The sequence below is a fragment of the Sceloporus occidentalis genome, unplaced genomic scaffold (assembly GCF_023333645.1).
Source record: "Sceloporus occidentalis isolate IW3139 unplaced genomic scaffold, rSceOcc1.0.p SCAF_6, whole genome shotgun sequence".
NCBI lineage: Eukaryota > Metazoa > Chordata > Lepidosauria > Squamata > Phrynosomatidae > Sceloporus > Sceloporus occidentalis.
In genome coordinates this window covers 107,301,698-107,307,700 of record NW_028316986.1, presented here as the reverse complement: position 1 = coordinate 107,307,700, position 6,003 = coordinate 107,301,698, and positions in this window count along the sequence as shown.

Sequence of the window (6,003 nt, the reverse complement as noted above, 5' to 3'; positions counted from 1 at the left end):
CATTGTCTCTGCTTTTGTTTAAACAGTGTGACTGAGATGTAAAAAAATCTTCTTTTTGGAGAGAAGAAAACTGGACTTTGCTTCACTCTGTGTCTTGTGAAACTAGTAGGCAAATCATTGCACGAAGTTGATCCCTGAAAGAGAAAATACCCTGGTAGGCACATACTGCGCATTTCCCTTTCTAGCAAATCACTGAGTTAGAAGCCTAAGTGGTGGCATCTTGATTTCCTTTTACATCTTGTGCCTGTGTGAAATATGGATCCATCTGCTGGCTCCTGAGATTTTGCTATCAAAGTAGAATTCTATAAAAGTGTTGAAATCAGGGAGGATCACTGTTAGAATTGAGTAATTTGTCTCAGAAATTCCAACATGTAAACTTTGGGTCAGAAGGTGTGTTAGAAAGTTAGTCATGTACATACCACTTGAAAGCCTTGTATTTGTTTCAGTAAGAACATAAGAGGTGTGGAATACACAACTTGCTCTGTTCATTTCACTGGGAGAAGCTCTGCAGACACATCTGTTGTCCTTGGTGGAGATGGACAAAATGTTGTCCTCCAAATGATGTTAAGACAGCAGCTCTTGGCATCCCACACTGTTGGGTATGCTGATTAGCACTGATGGGAGTGGCAGGCCAACATCTGGAAGGCTGTACTTTACTCACCTCACCTTATGCAGATGTAGTCATTACAGCACTTCCAGTTCGCATTAGAACACACAATACTCTGGAGCAAAGCATATATGCCTACATATTTTAACATGCACTAGTTTTGTGCAACATTTTTACTGTTTGGCAGTTTAGGATTATAGTCAACACAGCGTGAAACTCAAGTAATGTAACAGAACTTTACCTTTCTCCCTTTCCTTCTGAAGTCCCTATGCCCCACTCCAATTCCACGTGGACTAGATTTCAGGGAGCACTTTTCAGGGGCAGCAGAAACATCCCTGTTTTCCTGGTTCTGCTGCAACCAGAATCCTTGTTTCAGTTTAAGAGAGACTAGTTGGCCCCCATCCTTATTGTGCCCCATGTTTTAATGTAGACAAGCAGCTTAAGAAGATACCTGTACAAATCATTTGCTTCCATAGACAGTGTGAGCTAGCAATCAGTTGAGGAACTGCTGAACAGTAAAGGGCAAATGAAGTAAAAAGATAATGGTCTTCTTATCGCCTAAGGTTATATGATACAGGAAAGCAAAATAAAGATTTCCAATATGGAGGTAAGTATAGTATATCACCCTGGAAATAAATCCTTTTAGTTAATATGATTATGATTTTTGTCAGTCCAAAATTGTGGCTCTTTTCCTATAACATTTGTTGCCATATAAAAAAATTAAATCGCAGTGTGAATAAACAAAACTGTGTAAGTGAATTTTTGTGATCTAAGGGATAGGAAGTTCTTGGTTTTCAAAAGCTTTATAGACACAGTGAAATAGAAACTGAATTGCTAGCCAACCTTTTAATGTTCAAAATACCTAGTTATTCAGTCCAACAAAACTGGTGGTAGTAAAACAGTTGTTAAATCACAGTAAAGTATAAAGCACACCTCTTCCACACGATGTACCTGCTAAGAACCTCTTGCACATTTGCCATGGGATCCTATTGTGTTGCAGAATAAGTGTTCTAGGGTACACACTCGATTTTGTTGGTCCTCATCATTCAACAGGTTAATGAACAATGCACCATTGGATAGCCAAAATAAGCTGCCTTACAAAGAAACATACCTTACAAAGAAACATATAATTCTGATGTTTTCATTGTGCAACTCCAGGGTTTATTATAACAGTGTGCACGCAATCCACTGATGAAAAGTTCTTGGAATTTCTACTTGGTGCTCTGGTTTTCTTCATTACATTTCTCTAACCCTTTTATTCACTAGAACAGATTTCACTGCCATATCAAGTCTTGCCTCCTCACCATTTTGGAACAAGTAGGTTGGTGGCAAGAGATACTGACTACTGAAGGTTTGCTATAAAGCTGTTCTTTGGAATACTGTGTGAGATAGCCCTGGGAAAAGGAGGCTGTAGTCTGAAAGAACAGTTGATAAAATGGGATAACCTTTCGCTAGTGCCGTCTGCTCTCAAAAAAGAGCACTTTTGGATCTAAGGCAAAACTACTTTTTTAAAATTGCAGTAACTTTCTAAGTGTAGGAATCATACATGATAAATATATACCATCTAAAGCAGTGATTCCCAACCTTTAGTCCTCCAGGTATTTTGGACTTCCAACTCCCAGAAAGCCCCAGCTAACTTACCCAACAGTCAGGAATTCTGAGAACTGAAGTCCCAAACACCTGGAGGGCCAGAGTTTGGGAACCACTGATCTAAAGTATTAGTTTTCAAAGACGTAGCCATGTTAGTCTGGAAAATCAGTATACAAATGGATGTTGCAGCACCTTTGAGATTAACTGAAAGACAGAAATTGGTAGCATGAAGCTTTCATAGACTTGAGTCTATTTAAGTACTAGTCAAGCCTATCAACTTCTATCAGTTAGTTTCAAAGCTGCTGCAAGATCCCTTTGCATAAAGTATTAGCTGATATTCTACTGGGAATATATGGTAAACCAACTTACGATGCAGTTTAGAATTGTGATGTGCAGGTCATATTCCCATGTGGGGAGTATTGTCATAGCTGTGACATTGGGACCATTGCACAACTGGAACGAAAGGCACAGTTGTGCAACAAACATGATGTACAACAGTATGGCACTTTGTGACTGGCCTGCTATTGTGCAATGATAGTGCAAGGAGGGGCCAGTAGTCCTCAACAGTGCCACAGGGCACTACAAATCCAAAACACAGTGCAATGGAGATTTATGAGTGTCCTACACCTGAATGGGGAAATGCCCATCCCCCAAACTTTACACCTCCTTGCTGTGCAGTGGGAAGCCTTGAGCAGTGGAACATTTTGTATGGCATGTTGTTGCACACTGTCACAATTTTCTTACAAGTCAGTGATGTAGCTCTGTCACTGTAGTTATAAATCGCAGCCCTAATGCAGGATTTTGGCTGTTGTTGCATTCAGTATAATACATATCTTTTCACTTTTGCTCAAATGCAAGTTAAACTTGTAAAAATAAAAACACAAAGATGTGGATTCAGTATGAGCAAATCCTTTATTAATAATGGATTTTCTTTTAAATACAAGATGCTGGCAATACTGCTTAACATAAACTCAATAAATAAAACAGTTGAGGTTAGCCTAATGAGCCAGGAATCAATTACAACAAATCTTTTTATAAAGCAAGCAATTAAAAGGTTTTAATTGCACTTCATTTGGCTGCAAGGAAATACATAAAAATCTCTGAACTCTTGTTGGAAATTATGAAAAACTTTTAAAAAACTACAAAACTAGGAATAACTTCTTGACTAACTTTAGAAGATTTGACTTGCAGTGCTTATATGCAAAATGTCTTCAATGGTTCATAATTCTGGGCAAGCTAAAGGGTTCTGAGGGTTGTAGCTGAAGCACTATTATAGGTAGTAAAAATAATTGGCCAAAATCCAACAGGCAGCATTCATGGACAAACCTTTTATAATTGTAACTGGGTGGGGTGAGCTCCCCTCCCTCTGTAGAGTTCTCTATGCCACTAAAAAAAGTGGTCTGGAGGCTGGGACACCCCTAGTTAGTCTTGGACTGTGCACAGGACTGCAAGGAAGTAAGGACCAGTTCTGTCACGTTGGTACTGCAAAGCCTGTACAATGTTGGGTTTAAACCACCACTAGGTTGCCTCTAGAGTTTTAGTCGGGTGGTGAAAGAGCAAATTATTCCACTAAGAACACTTTTCTTGTGGAAGGACAGTGACTTGTCCTGATCTCACCCCCTGTAGCGCCAGAAGACTGCTATATCTCTCACACTGTCACCAGCACACATTGTTTTGGAGAGAGAATAGCAGGGAACAGCGAGGAAGTAAAAGCAAATGGTTCCTAACCTATTAAGACAGGAAGGTTTGGTTGGATCAAAAACTCCCTGTAGATGGAAGAAACTTTTCCATCTATGGGAGGTGTTTGGTGAATCCAATCATCTTTATCAGTGTTACAGGTAGGATGTAGTAACTAATGCATTTAGAGATATGGACAAAGAGCCAGCATGATGTAGTGGTTTGAGCACTGGACTAGGACTCTGGAGATGTGGACTCTGGGGACCTGGGTTTGAATCCCCATTCAGCCATGGAAACCCACTGGGTAAACTTGGGCAGGCCACACACTCAGAAAAAGGCAAAGGCAAACTCCCTATGAACAAATCTTGCCAAGAAAACCCCATGCTGGGTTCGCCGTAAGATAGAAACAACCTGAAGGCATACAACAAATAGATGGACAAGATCCTGTGGTAAAAACTCTGGTTGGCAAAACAGCAGAGTGCGCTTCCTTTCAGTTATAGTTCTCTTATCTCAAGTCATTATTCTGTGCATTTTTTTCTATGTGTGAACATCTGAGATATCAAGAGGAATCACTTTTAAGCAGTGTGCTGAGATTCAGCATCAGATATATCAGTCAGATATGAGCCTGAAGGTAGTTACTAATACCATGCTTTCTGGACAATAATAATAATAATAGGATTAATTTATATGCCGCCCAATCACTGGGCATCCAGGCGGCTTACAACAGAGGGGATAATAGATGGTTCCCTGCCCTCAGGCTTACAATCTAAAAGACACGATACAAAAGGAGAAGGGAATGGTGAGGGGGGGAGGGGATCAGGTCCAGCATTCTTCTCTCCGAGGCCTGGACCAAGGCAGAAGGACTGGAGGAAGGGCTCTTCTTAATCGAGGCCGGGCCTGATGGCGTTGGGCCTGTCCTTTCACTCTCTCCCAGGCCAGAAGATGACAGTTGGAAGGAGGGAGGGGAGGGCTCTTCCTCTTCAGGCCTGATGGTATTGGGCCTGTCCTTTCGCTCCCTTTAAGGCCAGATGACAGTTGGAAGGAGGGAGGGGAGGGCACAACTGGAATTCATCTTTATAGTTCCCATTTGGTAGGTGGATAGGACAGGCCTCTTTGTAGAATCCTATGCATTAGACTCATGGGAAAGGGGTGTGTGCAGATTGTTCTTATATTGAGTGTATCTGCACAAGCTACAGCTTGCCAAAAACACCTGGTGGATCACAGTGAATCTTTCTGTGATTGTCCAATAGTTTAGTTCTATGTGGCCAGGGCTCTTTGCAACAGGGAGGTTGTTTTTGATCATTTTCTACCAAAGTGTTTATTTAAGATGAGTAAAAAAAGCATCTGCAGAGGTGTCACAGGTTACTCTTAAGCTGTGGGGATGCCCTCACCACTGCACAGAATGTATGTGAACCCATCAATGCCTATGGACATAAATACAGCTTTTCCACAGATACAGTAGCATAGAGGCTATTTGGATTATAATACAGTCACTGTGAATTTCCATTGGGGTATGCATCTGACACATAATAATAATTAATATTTGTTTTATTTATATACCGCTATTCCAAAGATCATATCGGTGAACAGCAAGTAAGCTAATTTGCCCCCAACAGTTTAGCGACCTCGGAAGGATGCAAGCCTGAGTCGAGCTTGGGCCCTTTTGCTGGTCTTGAACTCGCAACCTTGTGGTTTTGAGTGAATGGCTGCAGTACAGGCATTTCACCACTGCGCCACCAGGGCTCCTTATTTTGAAAGAGGCAGCAGAATGAGAGGTTGCAATCCTACACATACTTACCTCCAAGCAAATCTCATTGAACCTCACTGTTGGTGTTGCCACACAGCTTTTTCAAACCCACTGACATTTTAAAGTCAGTTGTTGTATGTAACATTTAATTGAAGCCATATACCAAACAAAAATGTACTGTATTTTATAATCTATTTTCTAAACATGGACAGGACTCAGTTGTTCATATATTCTATTATTGAGAGACAATGCAAATTGTATAAAATATCTGTATACTGAATTCTACTTTGAAGAGCAAGAGAAATGTTTTAATAATGTGCTGTCTTCCTGTTGGAGTTACTAGCTGGTAAACAAAACAACCAACATAAGACCCCTTCAATTG